Source organism: Zophobas morio, unplaced genomic scaffold (assembly GCF_036711695.1).
Source record: "Zophobas morio isolate AGI-343-1 ecotype UQ-CSIRO unplaced genomic scaffold, CSIRO_AGI_Zmor_V1 ptg000040l, whole genome shotgun sequence".
NCBI classification, from domain to species: Eukaryota; Metazoa; Arthropoda; class Insecta; order Coleoptera; family Tenebrionidae; genus Zophobas; species Zophobas morio.
Genome location: NW_026972145.1, coordinates 481,416 through 506,006, shown reverse-complemented (window position 1 = coordinate 506,006; position 24,591 = coordinate 481,416). Strand labels below are relative to the sequence as shown.

The window sequence follows — 24,591 nt, the reverse complement described above, 5'->3', positions numbered from 1 at the left end:
TTTAGAAATTGAACTTTCAAACCGGATTTTGAGGATCTTGCTCCAGGATAATATAGAATAGAATATCTCAAAATTGAAAAATTCTAAAATTAAGAGACGAAACATTGCAAAATCGAAAACAACCAAAAATTTAAATATATAAAAGTTGAAAAATCGAAAAATTGGAGTTCGAGAAAGTAAAATTAAAAAAATAATTGAAAAATCAGAAAAATGAAAAAAAATTGCAAAATAGAAAAATTGCAACAATGAAACATTGAAAACTTTGAATTGAAATTCGACAAATTGAACATCAAAAAATTTGAGACACCGAAAAATTAAAAATTGAGAGACGAAAAATCGCGAAATTGAAAACAACGAAAAATTAAAATATCCAAAAATGGAAAAATCGAAAAATATTAAATCGAGAAAATAAAAATCGAAAAAATTGAAAAATTGGGAGACGAAAAATCGCAAAATTGAAAGCAATAAAGAATTTAACAATAAGTATCAAAAAATGGAAGAATGCGAAAAAATCGAAAAAATTAAAAATTGAACATCGAAAAGGTTAAATATTCGAGAAATGATGTTATTGTACATACAAAAATTGTAAAATTTAAGAATTAAAAGTTGAGACACGAAAAATCGCAAAATTGAAAACAACTAAAAATTAAAATATCTAAAAACTAGAAAATCGAAAAATATTAAATCGAGAAAACAGAAATCGAAAAAAATGACAAACCGAGAGCCGAAAAATCGCAAAAAATCGAAAAAACTAAAAATTGAAACATCGGAAAGTTTAAAAATTCGACAAATTGTAAATATAAAAATTTAAAAACTTCAATCATTATTAATTATTAAAAACTTACAAATTAAAAGTGAATGGACGAAAAATCGCAAAATTGAAAACAACAAAAAATTAAAATATCGAAAAATTGAAAAAGCAAAAAATTTCAAATCTAAAAAAAATAAATATCGAAAAAATTGAAAAATTGAATCGAAAATCGAGGTATTGAGAAACTCAAAATTTAAATAACCGAAAAATTGAAACAACCGACACATTAAAAAATGAAAAATTAAAAAATCTAATACATATTTTAAAAACTGAAAATTTTCAAAAACTTAAAATTGAAAAATCAAAAATTAAAATTTGAGGAAGAAAAAAGATCGCAACGCTGAGATACTGAAAAAGAGTTAAAATTTAAAATAATTAAAAATCGAAAAATTACAAATTGAAGTAAAATTCGAGAGAATAAAAATCGAAAAATTAATATAAATAAACAGAAGTTGTACATAAAAACTGAGAAAACGAGAAATTGCGAAATTATAAATTGAAAAGTTGATTTAAATTCAATTAGCTTTTATTTACACAGAATTATTATTTTGTTCAGTTTGAACACTTTCCGTAAATAAATTATTGTTTAACAATGTGAAAATGTAAATCGAGAAATGAAAAATTAAAAATCGGGGAACTACGAGTCGAAAAATTAAAAGTGAAAAGAATTGAAAATCCAGAAACTGAAAAATTAAAAACTGAGAAACTGAAAAATGGAAAAACTGATAAGTGAAAGTTTGAAAAATTAAATAATATAAAAAGAAAAATTTTAAAATCGAAAAACTGGGAAATTCAAAACATGAAAAATCTAAAAATTAAAAATTGACAACTGGAAACATTGGAAATCGAAAAATAAAAATCGTTAAACAAAAATTCAACACGTTCAATTTTTGGAGTCATCTATGTTCCAAAATTTTTGTGCATTTTTAGACCACTTTCCAAAAACTGAGTTTCTCAAGACTCCCTTGTGAAAATTTCAATTTTTCGTCTTTTCAAATGTTCATTTCCTCAATTTTTATTTTTCCTTTCCTCAATTTTTCAATTCTTAAGGTTTCGAAATTTTTCAATTTTCTGTTTCTTGTCCTGTTTTCTTTTGAATTTTTCAAATTTTTAAATCCCCGGTTGTGTAATTTTTCATTTTTTTTTTCAATTTTCTTATTATAAATTTTTCAATTTTTCGTTTCTTCAATTTTTCGATGTTTCAATTCTTTGTTCTCTTTTGAATTTCTCATTTCTTCTCTTCTTTCTCCTTTTTCATTTTTTGATTTTCCAAATTTTTATTTTTTTGCCCTGAATTTTTCAATTTTTCGTCTTTTGAACTGGTCATTGCTTCAGTCTTTTTAAATTTTCATTTTTTCAACTTATCTTTTCGGTTTTTCAGATTATCGATTTTTAATTTTCCCATTTTTCGCTTGAATTTTTCAAATTTTTAAATTCTCGGTTTGGTTTTCCAATTTTCAATTTTTCGAGTTTAAATTTCTCAACTCTTCGGTTTTTCAGAATCTCTATTTTTTTATTTTTCATTTTCAATCTTGAATTTTCCATTTTTTCAATTTTTCATTGCTTCTTTCACCCGTCTTCGAAAATTACCCAAAGAGATTTTTTCGTAGATTTTGACTTCCGCTTAATTTGTTCGAAAATTCTTACCATTTTTCCAAAATTGCCAACATGAAATAAGACAATTTCTACGAAAATTGGTTAAAGAGATTTTTTTGTGGATTTCGATGCCCAGAAGTTGTTTTCGGTTCTATTTCTTCAAACATCCCCACCATTTTTCCGAAATCACGAATATGAAATATGAAACTGATTTTTTTTTAAATGTGACTTTCAAACCGAATTTTTCGAAAATCGATAGATCAGATTTTTTCCAGTTGAGGTTCCAAAAGTTGAAATTTTCAATTTTTTCCCTTTCAAAAAATTTTAACTATTGACATTCTTCTTGTTGCCGAAATAAGTCTACACATATTAAGAAAAAAAGACAAAATGGAGCCCCGCCCACCCGCCCTGTCTCAATTGTGATGATTTTTTTTATTCGTCGTGAGCCAATGAGGCGGAACTTACCTGCAAAATCTTTATTTCTCTTCGAGAAATTAAAAACATGTTTTTGAATATCGGGTTGTTCCAAGAATACTATGTGTATTGAGAAAAAAAAAACAAGCCCAAGATTAGGCCCCACCCAAACCCGCCCCGATCTAAATAGTAATGAACTTTTCATTCATTGGCAGAGCTAGGAGCGGAGCCAAATTGCAAAATTTGAGATGGGGCGGGTAAAAAAAAAATCCAAAATGGTACAGTTGAAATACGGCGTTTTTTAAGATTTGTTACAAATTCGACTTTTAAACCGGCTTTTTACAAAATTTTGCTCCGGGACTATAAAGGTGCTCAATTTTTGGAAATCACCAAGTCGTGATCTATATCCAAATAATTGTTGTGGATTTTTAGACAACTTTTCCAAAAGCTCAGTTTTTCAAACTCCCTTGTGAAAATTTCCATATCCTTTCAACCACTTTCGAAAATTACCATGGAGACTTTCGTAGATTTCGACTTCCGCTCAATTTGTTCGAATATTTTTAAATTTTTTTCAGAATCGCCAACATGAAATATGACGTTTTACAATTGTTTAAAAATTGTATTTTCGAACTAAATCTTTCGAAAATTTTACTCCAAGACCATAAACATGCTATATTTTTCGAATGGGACGTTGACATAATAATAATAATGATGAAGGTAATGAGTTTATTTTCTAGAATTTTTTGTAAATTTTTAGTCAGTTTTTCCAAAGTTTCAATTTTCAAGGAGCAAAATCCCAAAAAATTCCAAAATGGTACAATTGAAATACGGCATTTTTTAAGATTCGTTACAAATTCGACTTTTAAACCGGGTTTTTACAAAATTTTGCTCCGGGACCATAAACGTGCTCAATTCTTGGAAATCACTAAGTCGTGATCTATATCCAAAAAATTGCTGTGGATTTTTAGACAATTTTCCAAAAGCTCAGTTTTTTAAGACTCCCTTATGAAAATTTCGATATATTTTCAACCACCTTCGAAAATTACCAATAGAGATTTGCGTAGATTTCGACTTCCGCTCAATTTGATCGAAAATCCTTACAATTTTTCCAAAATGGCCAACATGAAATATAGTGTTTTTCCGATTTTTGAAAAACTAGATTTTCGAACATAATCTTTCGAAAATTTTACTCGGGGACTATAAACAGGGTATATTTATCGAATCAGCACGTTGAGATAATAATAATGATGATGATGGTAATCAGTTTATTTTTCAGATTTTTTTTGTGGATTTTTAGAAAATAGTTCCAGTTTTCAACATGAAAATTTCGATATTTTTTTGACCAACTTCCAAATTTACTGAAAGAGATTTTTTGTATATTTCGACGGCCAAAAGTTGTTTTCGGTTCCGTTTCTTTGAAAATTCCTACCATTTTTCCAAAATCGCCAACACAAAATACGGCACTTTTTTAGATTTTTTAGAAATTGAACTTTCAAACCGGATTTTTTGAGGATCTTGCTCCGGGATAATATAGAATAGAATATCTCAAAACTGAAAAATTCTAAAATTAAGAGATGAAACATTGCAAAATCGAAAACAACCAAAAATTTAAATATATAAAAGTTGAAAAATCGAAAAATTGGAGTTCGAGAAAGTAAAATTAAAAAAATAATTGAAAAATCAGAAAAATGAAAAAAAATTGCAAAATAGAAAAATTGCAACAATGAAACATTGAAAACTTTGAATTGAAATTCGACAAATTGAACATCAAAAAATTTGAGACGCCGAAAAATTAAAAATTGAGAGACGAAAAATCGCGAAATTGAAAACAACGAAAAATTAAAATATCAAAAAATGGAAAAATCGAAAAATATTAAATCGAGAAAATAAAAATCGAAAAAATTGAAAAATTGGGAGACGAAAAATCGCAAAATTGAAAGCAATAAAGAATTTAACAATAAGTATCAAAAAATGGAAGAATGCGAAAAAACCGAAAAAATTAAAAATTGAACATCGAAAAGGTTAAATATTCGAGAAATGATGTTATTGTACATACAAAAATTGTAAAATTTAAGAATTAAAAGTTGAGACACGAAAAATCGCAAAATTGAAAACAACGAAAAATTAAAATATCTAAAAACTAGAAAATCGAAAAATATTAAATCGAGAAAACAGAAATCGAAAAAAATGACAAACCGAGAGCCGAAAAATCGCAAAAAATCGAAAAAACTAAAAATTGAAACATCGGAAAGTTTAAAAATTCGACAAATTGTAAATATAAAAATTTAAAAACTTCATTCATTATTAATTATTAAAAACTTACAAATTAAAAGTGAATGGACGAAAAATCGCAAAATTGAAAACAACAAAAAATTAAAATATCGAAAAATTGAAAAAGCAAAAAATTTCAAATCTAAAAAAAATAAAATAAATATCGAAAAAATTGAAAAATTGAATCGAAAATCGAGATATTGAGAAACTCAAAATTTAAATAACCGAAAAATTGGAACAACCAACACATTAAAAAATGAAAAATTAAAAAATCTAATACATATTTTAAAACCGAACATTTTCAAAAACTTAAAATTGAAAAATCAAAAATTAAAATTTGAGGAAGAAAAAAGATCGCAACGCCGAGATACTGAAAGAGTTAAAATTTAAAATAATTAAAAATCGAAAAATTACAAATTGAAGTAAAATTCGAGAGAATAAAAATCGAAAAATTAATATATTAATAAACAGAAATTGTACATAAAACTGAGAAAACGAGAAATTGCGAAATTAAAATTGAAAAGTTGATTTAAATTCAATTAAGTTTTATTTACACCGAATTATTATTTTGTTCAGTTTGAACACTTTCCGTAAATAAATTATTGTTTAACAATCTGAAAATGTAAATCGAGAAATGAAAAACTAAAAATCGGGGAACTACGAGTCGAAAAATTAAAAGTGAAAAGAATTGAAAATCCAGAAACTGAAAAATTAAAAACTGAGAAACTGAAAAATGGAAAAACTGATAAGTGAAAGTTTGAAAAATTAAATAATATAAAAAGAAAAATTTTAAAATCGAAAAACTGGGAAATTCAAAACTTGAAAAATCTAAAAATTAAAAATTGACAACTGGAAACATTGGAAATCGAAAAATCGTTAAACAAAAATTCAACACGTTCAATTTTTGGAGTCATCTATGTTCCAAAATTTTTGTGCATTTTTAGACCACTTTCCAAAAGCTGAGTTTCTCAAGACTCCCTTGTGAAAATTTCAATTTTTCGTCTTTTCAAATGTTCATTTCCTTAATTTTTATTTTTCGTTTCCTAAATTTTTCAATTCTTAAGATTTCGAAATTTTTCAATTTTCTGTTTCTTGTCCTTTTTTCTTTTGAATTTTTCAAATTTTTAAATCCCCGGTTGTGTAATTTTTCTTTTTTTTTTCAATTTTCTTATTATAAATTTTTCAATTTTTCGTTTCTTCAATTTTTCGATTTTTCAATTATCTGTTCTCTTTTGAATTTCTGATTTCTTTTCTTCTTTCTTCTTTTTCATTTTTTGATTTTCCAAATTTTTATTTTTTTTGCCCTGGATTTTTCAATTTTTCGTATTTTGAACTGGTCATTGCTTCAGTTTTTTTAAATTTTCATTTTTTCAACTTATCTTTTCGGTTTTTCAGATTATCGATTTTTAATTTTCCCATTTTTCGCTTGAATTTTTCAAATTTTTAAATTCTCGGTTTGGTTTTCCAATTTTCAATTTTTCGAGTTTAAATTTCTCAACTCTTCGGTTTTTCAGAATCTCTATTTTTTTATTTTTCATTTTCAATCTTGAATTTTCCATTTTTTCAATTTTTCATTGCTTCTTTCACCCGTCTTCGAAAATTACCCAAAGAGATTTTTTCGTAGATTTTGACTTCCGCTTAATTTGTTGGAAAATTCTTACCATTTTTCCAAAATTGCCAACATGAAATAAGACAATTTCTACGAAAATTGGTTAAAGAGATTTTTTTGTGGATTTCGATGCCCAGAAGTTGTTTTCGGTTCTATTTCTTCAAACATCCCCACCATTTTTCCGAAATCACGAATATGAAATATGAAACTGATTTTTTTTTAAATGTGACTTTCAAACCGAATTTTTCGAAAATCGATAGATCAGATTTTTTCCAGTTGACGTTCCAAAAGTTGAAATTTTCAATTTTTTCCCTTTCAAAAAATTTTAACTATTGACATTCTTCTTGTTGCCGAAATAAGTCTACACATATTAAGAAAAAAAGACAAAATGGAGCCCCGCCCACCCGCCCTGTCTCAATTGTGATGATTTTTTTTATTCGTCGTGAGCCAATGAGGCGGAACTTACCTGCAAAATCTTTATTTCTCTTCGAGAAATTAAAAACATGTTTTTGAATATCGGGTTGTTCCAAGAATACTATGTGTATTGAGAAAAAAAAAACAAGCCCAAGATTAGGCCCCACCCAAACCCGCCCCGATCTAAATAGTAATGAACTTTTCATTCATTGGCAGAGCTAGGGGCGGAGCCAAATTGCAAAATTTGAGATGGGGCGGGTAAAAAAAAATTCCAAAATGGTACAGTTGAAATACGGCGTTTTTTAAGATTTGTTACAAATTCGACTTTTAAACCGGCTTTTTACAAAATTTTGCTCCGGGACTATAAACGTGCTCAATTTTTGGAAATCACCAAGTCGTGATCTATATCCAAATAATTGTTGTGGATTTTTAGACAACTTTTCCAAAAGCTCAGTTTTTCAAGACTCCCTTGTGAAAATTTCCATATCCTTTCAACCACTTTCGAAAATTACCATGGAGACTTTCGTAGATTTCGACTTCCGCTCAATTTGTTCGAATATTTTTAAATTTTTTTCAGAATCGCCAACATGAAATATGACGTTTTACAATTGTTTAAAAATTGGATTTTCGAACTAAATCTTTCGAAAATTTTACTCCAAGACCATAAACATGCTATATTTTTCGAATGGGACGTTGACAAAATAATAATAATGATGAAGGTAATGAGTTTATTTTCTAGAATTTTTTGTAAATTTTTAGTCAGTTTTTCCAAAGTTTCAATTTTCAAGGAGCAAAATCCCAAAAAATTCCAAAATGGTACAATTGAAATACGGCATTTTTTAAGATTCGTTACAAATTCGACTTTTAAACCGGGTTTTTACAAAATTTTGCTCCGGGACCATAAACGTGCTCAATTCTTGGAAATCACTAAGTCGTGATGTATATCCAAAAAATTGCTGTGGATTTTTAGACAATTTTCCAAAAGCTCAGTTTTTTAAGACTCCCTTATGAAAATTTCGATATATTTTCAACCTTCTTCGAAAATTACCAATAGAGATTTGCGTAGATTTCGACTTCCGCTCAATTTGATCGAAAATCCTTACAATTTTTCCAAAATGGCCAACATGAAATATAGTGTTTTTCCGATTTTTGAAAAACTAGATTTTCGAACATAATCTTTCGAAAATTTTACTCGGGGACTATAAACAGGGTAAATTTATCGAATCAGCATTTTGATATAATAATAATGATCATGATGGTAATGAGTTTATTTTTCAGAATTTTTTGTGGATTTTTAGAAAATAGTTCCAGTTTTCAACGTGAAAATTTCGATATTTTTTTGACCAACTTCCAAACTTACTGAAAGAGATTTTTTGTATATTTCGACGGCCAAAAGTTGTTTTCGGTTCCGTTTCTTTGAAAATTCCTACCATTTTTCCAAAATCGCCAACACAAAATACGGCACTTTTTTAGATTTTTTAGAAATTGAACTTTCAAACCGGATTTTTTGAGGATCTTGCTCCGGGATAATATAGAATAGAATATCTCAAAATTGAAAAATTCTAAAATTAAGAGACGAAACATTGCAAAATCGAAAACAACCAAAAATTTAAATATATAAAAGTTGAAAAATCGAAAAATTGGAGTTCGAGAAAGTAAAATTAAAAAAATAATTGAAAAATCAGAAAAATGAAAAAAAATTGCAAAATAGAAAAATTGCAACAATGAAACATTGAAAACTTTGAATTGAAATTCGACAAATTGAACATCAAAAAATTTGAGACGCCGAAAAATTAAAAATTGAGAGACGAAAAATCGCGAAATTGAAAACAACGAAAAATTAAAATATCAAAAAATGGAAAAATCGAAAAATATTAAATCGAGAAAATAAAAATCGAAAAAATTGAAAAATTGGGAGACGAAAAATCGCAAAATTGAAAGCAATAAAGAATTTAACAATAAGTATCAAAAATGGAAGAATGCGAAAAAATCGAAAAAATTAAAAATTGAACATCGAAAAGGTTAAATATTCGAGAAATGATGTTATTGTACATACAAAAATTGTAAAATTTAAGAATTAAAAGTTGAGACACGAAAAATCGCAAAATTGAAAACAACGAAAAATTAAAATATCTAAAAACTAGAAAATCGAAAAATATTAAATCGAGAAAACAGAAATCGAAAAAATTGAAAAACCGAAAGCCGAAAAATCGCAAAAAATCGAAAAAACTAAAAATTGAAACATCGAAAAGTTTAAAAATTCGAGAAATTGTAAATATAAAAATTTAAAAACTTCAATCATTATTGATTATTAAAACATACAAATTAAAAGTGAATGGACAAAAAATCGCAAAATTGAAAACAGCAAGAAATTAAAATATCTAAAAATTGAAAAAGCAAAAAATTTCAAATCTAAAAAAAATAAATACCGAAAAAATTGAAAAATTGAAGAATCGAAAATCGAGATATTGAGAAACTCAAAATTTAAATAACCGAAAAATTGGAACAGCCGACACATTAAAAAATGAAAAATAAAAAAATCTAATACATATTTGAAAAACCGAAAATTTTCAAAAACTTAAAATTGAAAAATCAAAAATTAAAATTTGAGGAAGAAAAAAGATCGCAACGTTGAGATACTGAAAAAGAGTTAAAATTTAAAATAATTAAAAATCGAAAAATTACAAATTGAAGTAAAATTCGAGAGAATAAAAATCGAAAAATCAATATATATAAACAGAAATTGTACATAAAAACTGAGAAAACGAGAAATTGCGAAATTAAAATTGAAAAGTTGATTTAAATTCAATTAGCTTTTATTTACACCGAATTATTATTTTGTTCAGTTTGAACACTTTCCGTAAATAAATTATTGTTTAAAAATCTAAAAATGTAAATCGAGAAATGAAAAATTAAAAATTGGGGAACTACGAGTCGAAAAATTAAAAGTGAAAAGAATTGAAAATCCAGAAACTGAAAAATTAAAAACTGAGAAACTGAAAAATGGAAAAACTGATAAGTGGAAGTTTGAAAAATTAAATAATATAAAAAGAAAAATTTTAAAATCGAAAAACTGGGAAATTCAAAACTTGAAAAATCTAAAAATTAAAAATTGACAACTGGAAACATTGGAAATCGAAAAATAAAAATCGTTAAACAAAAATTCAACACGTTCAATTTTTGGAGTCATCTATGTTCCAAAATTTTTGTGCATTTTTAGACCACTTTCCAAAAGCTGAATTTCTCAAGACTCCCTTGTGAAAATTTCAATTTTTCGTCTTTTCAAATGTTCATTTCCTCAATTTTTATTTTTCGTTTCCTAAATTTTTCAATTCTTAAGATTTCGAAATTTTTCAATTTTCTGTTTCTTGTCCTTTTTTCTTTTGAATTTTTCAAATTTTTAAATCCCCGGTTGTGTAATTTTTCATTTTTTTTTTTTCAATTTTCTTATTATAAATTTTTCAATTTTTCGATTTTTCAATTCTCTGTTCTCTTTTGAATTTCTCATTTCTTCTCTTCTTTCTTCTTTTTCATTTTTTGATTTTCCAAATTTTTATTTTTTTTGTCCTCAATTTTTCAATTTTTCGTCTTTTGAACTGGTCATTGCTTCAGTTTTTTTAAATTTTCATTTTTTCAACTTATCTTTTCGGTTTTTCAGATTATCGATTTTTAATTTTCCCATTTTTCGCTTGAATTTTTTAAATTTTTAAATTCTCGGTTTGGTTTTCCAATTTTCAGTTTTTCGAGTTTAAATTTCTCAACTCTTCGGTTTTTCAGAATCTCTATTTTTTTATTTTTCATTTTCAATCTTGAATTTTCCATTTTTTCAATTTTTCATTCCTTCTTTCACCCGTCTTCGAAAATTACCCAAAGAGATTTTTTCGTAGATTTTGACTTCCGCTCAATTTGTTCGAAAATTCTTACCATTTTTCCAAAATTGCCAACATGAAATAAGACAATTTCTACGAAAATTGGTTAAAGAGATTTTTTATGGATTTCGACGCCCAGAAGTTGTTTTCGGTTCTATTTCTTCAAACACCCATACCATTTTTCCGAAATCACGAAGATGAAATATGAAACTGAAGATTTTTTAACAATGTGACTTTCAAACCGAATTTTTCGAAAATCGATAGATCAGATTTTTTCCAGTTGACGTTCCAAAAGTTGAAATTTTCAATTTTTTCCCTTTCAAAAAATTTTAACTATTGACATTCTTCTTGTTGCGGAAATAAGTCTACACATATGAAGAAAAAAAAAGGCAAAATGGAGCCCCGCCCACCCGCCCTGTCTCAATTGTGATGATTTTTTTTATTCGTCGTGAGCCAAGGGGGCGGAACTTACCTGCAAAATCTTTATTTCTCTACGAGAAATTAAAAACATGTTTTTGAATATCGGGTTGTTCCAAGAATACTATGTGTATTGAGAAAAAAAACAAGCCAAAGATTAGGCCCCACCCAAGCCCGCCCCGATCTAAATAGTAATGAACTTTTCATTCATTGGCAGAGCTAGGGGCGGAGCCAAATTGCAAAATTTGATATGGGGTGGGTAAAAAAAAATTCCAAAATGGTACAATTGAAATACGGCATTTTTTAAGATTTGTTACAAATTCGACTTTTAAACCGGGTTTTTACAAAATTTTGCTCCGGGACCATAAACGTGCTCAATTTTTGGAAATCACCAAGTCGTCATCTACATCCAAAAAATTGTTGTGGATTTTTAGACAACTTTTCCAAAAACTCAGTTTTTCAAGACTCCCTTGTGAAAATTTCGATATCCTTTCAACCACTTTCGAAAATTACCCATTGAGACTTTCGTAGATTTCGACTTCCGCTCAATTTGTTCGAATATTCTTAAAATTTTTTCAAAATCGCCAACATGAAATATAGCGTTTTTCCCAATTTTTAAAAAGTTGGATCTTCGAACCAAATTTTTGGAAAATTTTATTCGGAGAATATAAATACCCAATATTTTTCGAATCAGCGCTTTGATATAATAATAATGATCATGATGGTAATGAGTTTATTTTTCAGAATGTTTTGTGGATTTTTAGAAAATATTTCCAAAAGTTCCAATAATTTTGAACAAGAAAATTTCGACATTTTTTCGACCAATTTCCAAACTTACTCAAAGAGATTTTTTTGTAGATTTCGTCGGCCAAAAGTTGTTTTCGGTTCCGTTTCTTTGAAAATTCCTACCATTTTTCCAGAATCGCCAACATGAAATGCGACACTTTTTAAGAATTTTTAACAATTGAACTTTCAAACCAGATTTTTAGAAAATCTTGCTCCGGGACCATTAACACGTTCAATTTTTGGAGTCACTAAGTCGTGATCTATGTTCCAAAATTTTTTGTAGATTTTTGGCGAACTTTTCCGAAAGCTGTTTTTCAAGGCTCCCTTTAGAAAATTTCGAAATTCTTTCAAGCACTTTCGAAGATTATCCATTGAGATTTTTTTCGTAGATTTCGACTTCAGCTCAATTTGATCGAAAATCCTTACAATTTTCCCAAAATCGCCAACATGAAATATAGTGTTTTTCCGATTTTTGAAAAATTGGATTTTCGAACCTAATCTTTCGAAAATTTTACTCGGGGACTATAAACACGGTATATTTTTCGAACTAGCACGTTGATATAATAATAATGATGATGATGGTAATGAGTTTATTTTTCAGAATTTTTTTGTGGATTTTTAGAAAATTTTTCCGTAAGTTCCAGTTTTCAACATGAAAATTTCGACATTTTTTTTGGCCAACTTCCAAACTTACCCCAAGAGAATTTTTTGTATATTTCGACGGCCAAAAGTTGTTTTCGGTTCCGTTTCTTTGAAAATTCCTACCATTTTTCCAGAATCGCCAACACAAAATTCGGCACTTTTTAAGATTTTTTAGAAATTGAACTTTCAAATCGGATTTTTTGAGGATCTTGCTTCGGAATTATATAAAATAGAATATCTCAAAATTGAAAAATTCAAAAATTAAGAGACGAAACATTGCAAAGTCGAAAATAACCAAAAATTTAAATGTATAAAAGTTGAAAAATCGAAAAATTGGAGTTCGAGAAAGTAAAATTCAAAAACTAATTCAAAAATCAGAAAATCGAAAAAAATTGCAAAATAGAAAAATTGCAACAATGAAACATTGAAAACTTTAGAATTGAAATTCGACAAATTGAACATCAAAAAATTTGAGACACCGAAAAATTAAAAACTGAGAGACGAAAAATCGCGAAATTGAAAACAAAGAAAAATTAAAACATCCAAAAATGGAAAAATCGAAATATATTAAATCGAGAAAATAAAAATCGAAAAAATTTAAAAATTGGGAGACGAAAAATCGCAAAATTCAAAGCAATAAAGAATTTAACAATAAGTATCAAAAAATGGAAGAATGCGAAAAAATCGAAAAAATTAAAAATTGAACACCGAAAAGGTTAAATATTCGAGAAATGATGTTATTGTACATACAAAAATTGTAAAATTTAAGAATTAAAAGTTGAGACACGAAAAATCGCAAAATTGAAAACAACGAAAAATTAAAATATCTAAAAACTAGAAAATCGAAAAATATTAAATCGAGAAAACAGAAATCGAAAAAATTGAAAAACCGAGAGCCGAAAAATCGCAAACAATCGAAAAAACTAAAAATTGAAACATCGGAAAGTTTAAAAATTGTAAAATTGTAAATATAAAAATTTAAAAACTTCAATCATTATTAATTATTAAAAACTTACAAATTAAAAGTGAATGAACGAAAAATCGCAAAATTGAAAACAACAAAAAAATAAAATATCTAAAAATTGAAAAAGCAAAAAATTTCAAATCTAAAAAAAAAAAATAAATACCGAAAAAATTGAAAAATTGAAGAATCGAAAATCGAGATATTGAGAAACTCAAAATTTAAATAACAGAAAAATTGAAACAACCGACACATTAAAAAATGAAAAATTAAAAAATCTAATACATATTTGAAAAACCGAAAATTTTCAAAAACTTAAAATTGAAAAATCAAAAATTAAAATTTCAGGAAGAAAAAAGATTGCAACGCTGAGATACTGGAAAAGAGTTAAAATTTAAAATAATTAAAAATCGAAAAATTACAAATTGAAGTAAAATTCGAGAGAATAAAAATCGAAAAATTAATATATACAAACAGAAATTGTACATAAAAACTGAGAAAACGAGAAATTGCGAAATTAAAATTGAAAAGTTAATTTAAATTCAATTAGCTTTTATTTACACCGAATTATTATTTTGTTCAGTTTGAACACTTTCCGTAAATAAATTATTGTTTAAAAATCTGAAAATGTAAATCGAGAAATGAAAAATTAAAAATCGGGAAACTACGAGTCGAAAAATTAAAAGTGAAAAGAATTGAAAATACAGAAACTGAAAAATTAAAAACTGAGAAACTGAAAAATGGAAAAAATGTTAAGTGAAAGTTTGAAAAATTAAATAATATGAAAAGAAAAATTTTAAAATCGAAAAACTGGGAAATTCAAAACTTGAAAAATCTTAAAATTAAAAACTGACAACTGGAAAAATTGGAAATCGTTAAACAAAAATTCAACACGTTCAATTTTTGGAGTCGTCTATGTCCCAATTTTTTTGTGGATTTTTAGACTACTCTCCAAGCTGAGTTTCTCAAGACTTCCTTGTGGAATTTTAGACATTTTTTTCAGCCGTTTTCGAAAATTACCCATAGAGATTTTTTCGTAGATTTTGACTTCTGCTCAATTTGTTCGAAAATTCTTACCATTTTTCCAAAAATTATTTCAAAATTAGTTAAAGGGATTTTTTTGTGGATTTCGACGCCCAAAAGTTGTTTTCGGTTCTATTTCTTCAAACACCCCTACCATTTTTCCGAAATCACGAATATGAAATATGAAACTGAAGATTTTTTAACAATGTGACTTTCAAACCGAATTTTTCGAAAATCGATAGATCAGATTTTTTCCAGTTGACGTTTCCAAAAGTTGAAATTTTCAATTTTTTCCCTTTCAAACAATTTTAACAATTGACATTCTTCTTGTTGCCGAAATAAGTCTACACATATGAAGAAAAAAAAAGGCAAAATGGAGCCCCGCCCACCCGCCCTGTCTCAATTGTGATGATTTTTTTTATTCGTCGTGAGCGAAGGGGGAGGAACTTACCTGCAAAATCTTTATTTCTCTACGAGAAATTAAAAACATGTTTTTGAATATTGGGTTGTTCCAAGAATACTATGTATATTGAGAAAAAAAACAAGCCAAAGATTAGGCCCCACCCAAACCCGCCCCGATCTAAATAGTAATAAACTTTTCATTCATTGGCAGAGCTAGGGGCGGAGCCAAATTGCAAAATTTGAGATGGGGTGGGTAAAAAAAATTCCAAAATGGTACAACTGAAATACGGCATTTTTTAAGATTTGTTACAAATTCGAATTTTAAACCGGGTTTTTACAAAATTTTGCTCCGGGACCATAAACGTGTCAATTTTTGGAAATCACCAAGTCGTCATCTACATCCAAAAAATTGTTGTGGATTTTTAGACAACTTTTCCAAAAACTCAGTTTTTCAAGACTCCCTTGTGAAAATTTCGATATCCTTTCAACCACTTTCGAAAATTACCATGGAGACTTTCGTAGATTTCGACTTCCGCTCAATTTGTTCGAATATTTTTAAATTTTTTTCAGAATCGCCAACATGAAATATGACGTTTTACAATTTTTTAAAAATTGGATTTTCGAACTAAATCTTTCGAAAATTTTACTCCAAGACCATAAACATGCTATATTTTTCGAATGGGACGTTGATATTATAATAATAATGATGAAGGTAATGAGTTTATTTTCCAGAATTTTTCGTAAATTTTTAGTCAGTTTTTCCAAAGTTTCAATTTTCAACAACCAAAATCCCAAAAAATCCAAAACGGTACAATTGAAATACGGCATTTTTTAAGATTTGTTGCAAATTCGACTTTTAAACCGGGTTTTTACAAAATTTTGCTCCGGGACCATAAACGTGCTCAATTTTTGGAAATCACCAAATCGTCAAGTATATCCAAAAAATTGTTGTGGAATTTTAGACAACTTTTCCAAAATCTCAGTTTTTCAAGACTCCCTTGTGAAAATTTCGATATCCTTTCAACCACTTTCGAAAATTACCCATTGAGACTTTCGTAGATTTCGACTTCCGCTCAATTTGTTCGAAAATCCTTACAATTTTTTTCAGAATCGCCAACATGCAATATGACGTTTTTACGATTTTTTAAAAATTGGATTTTCGAACCAAATCTTTAGAAAATTTTACTCCGAGACCATAAACATGCTATATTTTTCGAATAGGACGTTGATATGATAATAATGATGATGGTAATGACTAATGAGTTTATTTTCCAGAACTGTTTGTAGACTTTTAGTAAATTTTTCCAAAGTTCGAATTTTCAACAAACTTCCCCTATGAAAATTTCAACAACTTTTTGACCAACTTCGAAACTTACCTAAAGAGATTTTTTGTAAATTTCGACGCCCAGAATTTTTAAAAATTCCTACCATTTATCCAGAATCACCAACATGAAACACGACACATTTTCAGATTTTTTAAAAATTGAATTTTCAAACCGGATTTTAAGAGAATCTTGCTCCGGGACTATAAACACGTTCAATTTTTGGAATCACTAAGTCGTGATCTATGTTCCAAAATTTTTTGTGGATTTTTGGCGAACTTTTCCAAAAGCTGTTTTTCAAGACTCCCTTTTGAAAATTTCGAAATTCTTTCAAGCACTTTCGAAGATTATCCATTGAGATTTTTTTCGTAGAATTCGACTTCCGCTCAATTTGATCGAAGATCCTTACAATTTTTCCAAAATCGCCAACATGAAATATGGTGTTTTTCCGATTTTTGAAAAATTCGATTTTCCAACATAAACTTTCGAAAATTTTAGTCGGGGACTATAAACACGGTATATTTTTCGAACCAGCACGTTGATATAATAATAATGATGATGATGATGGTAATGAGTTTATTTTTCAGAATTTTCTGTGGATTTTTAGAAAATATTTCCATAAGTTCCAGTTTTCAACATGAAAATTTTGACATTTTTTTTAGCAACTTCCAGACATACCCAAAGACATTTTTTTGTAGATTTCGACGGCCAAAAGTTGTTTTCGGTTCCGTTTCTTTGAAAATTCCTACCATTTTTCCAAAATACGGCACTTTTTAAGATTTTTTAGAAATTGAACTTTCAAACCGGATTTTTTGAGGATCTTGCTCCGGGATAATATAAAATAGAATATCTCAAAATTGAAAAATTCAAAAATTAAGATACGAAACATTGCAAAATCGAAAATAACCAAAAATTTAAATGTATAAAAGTTGAAAAATCGAAAAATTGGAGTTCGAGAAAGTGAAATTCAAAAACTAATTCAAAAATCAGAAAATTGAAAAACATTGCAAAATAGAAAAATTGCAACAATGAAACATTGAAAACTTTAGAATTGAAATTCGACAAATTGAACATCAAAAAATTTGAGACACCGAAAAATTAAAAATTGAGAGACGAAAAATCGCGAAATTGGAAACAACGAAAAATTAAAATATCCAAAAATGGAAAAATCGAAAAATATTAAATCGAGAAAATAAAAATCGAAAAAATTGAAAAATTGGGAGACGAAAAATCGCAAAATTGAAAACAATAAAGAATTCAACAATACGCAACAAAAAATGAAAGAATGCGAAAAAATCGAAAAAATTAAAAATTGAACATCGAAAAGGTTAAATATTGGAGAAATGATGTAATTGTACATACAAAAATGGTAAAATTTAAGAATTAAAAGTTGAGACACGAAAAATCGCAAAATTGAAAACAACGAAAAATTAAAATATCTAAAAACTAGAAAATCGAAAAATATTAAATCAAGAAAACCGAAACCGAAAAAATTGAAAAACCGAGAGCCGAAAAATCGCAAAAAATCGAAAAAACTAAAAAATGAAACATCGGAAAGTTAAAAAATTCGACAAATTGTAAATATAAAAATTTAAAAACTTCAATCATTATTAATTATTAAAAACTTACAAATTAAAAGTGAATGAACGAAAAATCGCAAAATTGAAAACAACAAAAAAATAAAATATCTAAAAATTGAAAAAGCAAAAAATTTCAAATCTAAAAAAAATAAATACCGAAAAAATTGAAAAATTGAAGAATCGAAAATCGAGATATTGAGAAACTCAAAATTTAAATAACCGAAAAATTGGAACAATCGACACATTAAAAAATGAAAAATTAAAAAATCTAATACATATTTTAAAAACCGAAAATTTTCAAAAACTTAAAATTGAAAAATCAAAAATTAAAATTTGAGGAAGAAAAAAGATCGCAAGGCTGAGATACTAAAAAAGAGTTAAAATTTAAAATAATTAAAAATCGAAAAATTACAAATTGAAGTAAAATTCGAGAGAATAAAAATCGAAAAATAAATATATATAAACAGAAATTGTACATAAAAACTGAGAAAACGAGGAATTGCGAACTTAAAATTGAAAAGTTGATTTAAATTCAATTAGCTTTTATTTACACCGAATTATTATTTTGTTCAGTTTGAACAATTTCCGTAAATAAATTATTGTTTAACAATCTGAAAATGTAAATCGAGAAATGAAAAATTAAAAATCGGGGAACTACGAGTCGAAAAATTAAAAGTGAAAAGAATTGAAAATCCAGAAACTGAAAAATTAAAAACTGAGAAACTGAAAAATGGAAAAACTGATAAGTGAAAGTTTGAAAAATTAAATAATATAAAAAGAAAAATTTTAAAATCGAAAAACTGGGAAATTCAAAACTTGAAAAATCTAAAAATTAAAAACTGACAACTGGAAAAATTGGAAATCGTTAAACAAAAATTCAACACGTTCAATTTTTGGAGTCGTCTATGTCCCAATTTTTTTTGTGGATTTTTAGACTACTTTCCAAAAGCTGAGTTTCTCAAGACTCCCTTGTGGAATTTAGACATTTTTTTCAGGCGTTTTCGAAAATTACCCATAGAGATTTTTTCGTAGATTTTGACTTCCGCTCAATTTGTTCGAAAATTCTTACCATTTTTCCAAAAATTATTTAAAAATTAGTTAAAGAGGTTTTTTATGGATTTCGACGCCCAGAAGTTGTTTTCGGTTCTATTTCTTCAAACACCCCTACCATTTTTCCGAAATCACGAATATGAAATATGAAACTGAAGATTTTTTAACAATGTGACTTTCAAACCGAATTTTTCGAAAATCGATAGATCAGATTTTTTCCAGTTGACGTTTCCAAAAGTTGAAATTTTCAATTTTTTCCCTTTCAAAAAATTTTAACTATTGACATTCTTCTTGTTGCCGAAATAAGTCTACACATATTAAGAAAAAAAAGACAAAATGGAGCCCCGCCCACCCGCCCTGTCTCAATTGTGATGATTTTTTTTATTCGTCGTGAGCCAAGGGGGCGGAACTTACCTGCAAAATCGTTATTTCTCTACGAGAAATTAAAAACATGTTTTTGAATATCGGGTTGTTCCAAGAATACTATGTATATTGAGAAAAAAAAACAAGCCAAAGATTAGGCCCCACCCAAACCCGCCCCGATCTAAATAGTAATAAACTTTTCATTCATTGGCAAAGCTAGGGGCGGAGCCAAATTGCAAAATTTGAGATGGGGTGGGTGGGCGTCATTTATATTTTGCCTTTTTTTTTTCTTTCTGTACATATAGTATTCTTTGGACAACATGATACTCAAAAACATGTTTTTAATTTCTTGTAAAGAAGTAAGTATTTTGCAGTTAAGCTCCGCCCCCTTGGTTCACGGCGAATAAAAAAATCATTACAATTGCAATGGGGCGGGTGGGCGGGCATACACTTTGCCTTTTTGTTTTAATATGTGTAGACTTCTTTTCACAACATGAAACAACATTTTCCAAAAACACCAACAAGAAATATGGAAATTTTTAGATTTAAAAAAAATATATTTTAAAATCCATTATTTGGAAAATTTTGTGTAGTGACTATAAGCACACCAAAGGTTTTTATTTAATAAGGATTATTACAACGATATTCAGAACATTTTGTCGATTGTAGCTTACTACTTAATTGTTTTGATCCTCTGTTTTGAGGGACGAACTCACTAAAATTAAACTAATTTCTACGTGACATTCTCCCGATGTATAAACATAAACACTTTCAAGTTGTTTTTCGTATCGAGGATAAGCAAAGGACGTACAGTAATGGAGTCCATCGGGCAATTTGGTGCTTTCATATTTTCTCGATATTTCATAACTTTTAGACAAGGTCGTAGCTAGAGAAAGGCTAGGGGACGCTGAACCAAATGTGAATTACAACATCGAAAATCAAAATAAAATGTAGTGTTTTATTCATATTAAATATTCGTCCCCTCTCCACCGCCACTGACGTCATCGCAAAAAATCATCGCGTAACTGACGTCTGCCAGAAATGGGTCGCTCCCGTCAGCCGTCTCAATCCTCCCGCTTTCCCCGCAGGACGAAGGGTGTCTACGACACCCCCGGGACGCTGCGAACTAAATTTAATTTAATTATTGACATAATCATTCCGTTTAAACTACGCCGATGAATAGCGATGTAGTTTCGGAGGGATGAAATGGGCAAAAACCCGTACTTGTTGGACCGTAACAAATGTAATCTCGGTTTTACGACGGTGGCCATTGTCCGGCCGTAACGATTCGAGTGGTGTTCGCCTTCTTGTGTGTGTAGTGTGCTTAGCGATGTTTTATTTGCCGGCTTTGAAGGAGACGTTCGAGTTTGGGAATTTATCGTGCTATTTTGAGTGTCGCTCGAGTGGAGCGACGTTTGACAGTTTATAAGATTTCGCCAAAATAAGATTTAGCGTGGTGGGAGTCGGCGTCGATGAAGGACGAGTTTTTGTTTTGGGTGTCAGGGGTAAAAAAAGTGAGAAGGGTGGCGAGATTTTTAATTTATTTTTTTTTATCGAAGGGGGGTAATGGTATTGATCTTGGGAAAGGTAGTTTCAAGGGTGTTCTGTGAAACGTAGATGAAGGTGATTTTTCATGGTTCAGCGACGTGGATTTTCAGTTACTAGTGAATGTGATTGAAGTGTGATATTTTCCAAAAAAAAATTGGTCGAAGATTACTTTACTGTATTATTATTATTCTTGAATAGTGATTTGATAATCAATAAAATAACGAAACAATTGCTGAACTGCGACTGAAGACTGAACTGAAACTAAACTAAAAGATCACAATGCCGACGGTCCAGACTTTTTTATTGCTCTGACTTCCACTTATTGAATAAAACACTACATTTTATTTTGATTTTCGATGTTGCAATTCATATTTGCTTAATTATAACTTGTCTAGATCTAGGGGAGGCTCAACTAATAAATGAACAATATTACGAGTAATGACTTAGCCCCGCCCACTCACCCGTTTTCAGAAATAAGAAATAAATGTTATAGCAAATAAATAGTATAACAAAAATTTACGATTAACGCTCCTTTTTAACATATCCGTTCTATTAGTTCCCACTCACACTTTACAAAAGAACATATAATTCACCCCGGCTACCCAGAAAATAAAAGGTGGGTGGGCGGGGCAAAAACTTGCTAAGATTTAATCAGTAAAATAAATTGACTGTCATTAATTTTTTGAGACACCCTGTATGAGCAAATCCAAAAAAATGAATCACAGGTATAGACTCATCATATCCTAGACATTTCAGATAGGGTTTATTGGGCCAAATTTTGCGCTGACGTAATCTTCGAAAAGTACCAAAGAGATTTTTTGTAGATTTGGACCTCCAAAAGTTATCATCGGTTTGGTTCCTTCGAAAATTCGTAATTCGTAATTTTTATAATTTCTAAAAATTTGATTTTGAACCCTAGTATTTCAAAAAAATCGCGGTAACGATTTTCTTTGAATTATATACGTCTACAAGAGAAAATGAGAGAGAGAAAAAGAATGGGACCTAAGGAAATTGGATAGCGAAAAAGGGATGACAGAGTGGTACCTAGAAGAAGAAGTGGGGACAGATAGCGGGAGAGAGGAAGAGAGAAAGCATGGGGGAGGCGAAGAAATCACGAAAAGGCAGATGAGAAAGACGGTGGGAGTCAGATAGAGAGACACAGAGAGAGGGGAGAGAGAACGAGAATCAGAGAAAAACGAGAGAAAGAGAATGAGTGAAAGACAGATACAGGGAGAGACAGGGGAGAGTGGAGGAAAGGAGAGAAAAGAAAGAGAAGGAAGAAAAAGATAAGGGAAGGGAGAAAAATAGAGAGGAGAGTATAGGAGTCAAGGAGAAAATAGAAGTCAGAAAAAGACATGTAGAGGGGAATGGGAGTCAGAAAGGAAGAGAGAGGAAAACGTAGGAATCAAAGAGAAAGAAGAGAGAGAAGTCGGGAAAAGACGGATGGAAGAAAAAAGGCAATTAGAGAAAAAAGAGAGAGAGTGAATGAGAGAATCAGAGAGAGAGGACAAGAAGTCATAAAAAGACAGATAGGAGAGAAAGTGGTAGTCATGGGAAGCAGAACGGGAGAGACAGGAGAATGTGGGAGGAGAAGAGAGGAAAGAAAGTGAAGTGAGAAAGAAAGAGGGAAAGAGAGAGAACGACAGGTGGAGAGTGGGAACCTGAGAAAAAAGAAAGGAGAGAGTGTAGGAGTCAGAGAGCGAGTTGAAGTCATAGAAAGATAATTTGATGAATCAAATATTCGAAAAATTGAAAATGGAAAAATTAGAAAATCGGAAAAAAATGAGAGTCAGAAAAAAAAGAGAGAGTGAATGAGGTAATAAGACAGAGAGAGAGAGAGAGAGAGAGAAGAAAGAGAAGAAGTCATAGAAAGACAGATAGGAGAGGGAGTAAGAAGGGAAAGAGAGAAAGAGAGCTGGAGAATGAGAACCAGAGAAAAAGAAAAGGAGAGAGTGTAGGAGTAAGAGAGAGGAGAGAGAATAGAAATTAGAGAAAGATAAGTTGAAAATCCAAAGATCGAAAAATCAACGATCGAAAATTTGATGTATCAAATATTCGAAAAACTGAAAAATCGAAAAATCGAAAATTGAAAATTGGAAGGATCTAAAATCGTAAATTCGAAAGATCCAAAATCGAAAAATCGAACAAATCAAAAATTCGAAGAATCGAAAACTTAAAGTTGAAAATTTCGAAAAATTAGAAAATTAGATTAATCAAATACCTATTCGAAAAATCGAAAATTTAGATTTCAAAAAATCGATGATAGACAAATCGGAAAAACAAAAAATTGAAAATCGCAAAATCGAAAGTAAAAAATCAGAGATTCGAAAATCCAGTTTTCGAAAAATTGAAAAATCCAAAATTATGTAAGTCAAATATGCGCAAAGTCGAAAAATCCAAGATCTAGGTTTCGAAAAATTGATGATCGATAAATCAAAAAATCAGAAACAGAAATATCGAAAATCGAGGAATTGGAAATTCGAAAAAACGAGAATCGAAAAATCGAGAAATCGAAAATCAAAAATTTCGAAAAGTCGAAATTCGAGATTTCAAAAAATTGAAAACTGGAAAATCGAGAAATCAAATTATTGAAAAACTGAAAAAAGAGATTTTGAAAAATCGAAAATGGGAATATTGAAAAACCGGAAAATTGAAATATCGAAAATCGAAGAAATCAAAAATCGAAGAATCGAAAACTTTAAATTGAAAATTCGAAAAATTCGAAAATTAGATGAATCAAATATTCGAAAAATCGATGATAGACAAAATTAAAAATCGAGCTTTCGAAAAATTGAAAAATTCAAAATCTAAAAATCAAAAATCGAATATCCAAAATTCTACAAGTCAAATACGAGCAAAATCGAAAAATCCAAGATCTAGATTGCGAAAAATCTATGATCGATAAATCAAAAAATCAGAAACCGAAATAACGAAAATCAGAAAATCTAAAATTCCAATATTGAGATTTCGAACGACCGAAAATCGAGGAATTGGAAATTCCAAAAAACAAAAATCGAAAAATCGGGAAATCGAAAATTAAAAAATCGGAAAAGTCGAAATTAGAGATTTCAAAAAATCGAAAACTCAAAAAAAGAGATTTTAAAAAATCGAAAATAGGCATATTGAAAAATCGAAAATAGGCATATTGAAAAATCGAAAAATTGAAATACCGCCAATCGAAGAATATCGAAAATTCGATTAATCAAATATTCCAAAATTGGAAAAATCGAGAACTAGATTTCGAAAAAGTCGATGACCGACAAATTGAAAAATCGAAAATTGAAAATTGGAAGGATCTAAAATCGTAAATTCCAAAGATAGAAAATTAGTTTTCAAAAAATCGATGATAGACAAATCGAAAAATCAAAAAATTGAAAGTCGCAAAATCGAAAATAAAAAAATCAGAGATTCGAAAATCGAGATTTTGAAAAATTGAAAAATCCAAAACCTAAAAATCCAAAATCGAAGTCGAATATGCGCAAAATCGAAAAATCCAAGATCTAGATTGCGAAA

At 28.8% G+C, this 24,591-nt stretch overlaps 1 protein-coding gene across 1 annotated transcript in view; it reads right to left on the bottom strand.

The window, feature by feature from the left end:
• Positions 1–24,591, bottom strand: part of LOC135140472 (synaptotagmin-7) — a 905,289-nt gene that overhangs the window by 853,523 nt on the left and 27,175 nt on the right. The gene's annotated exons all lie outside the window — the stretch shown is intronic.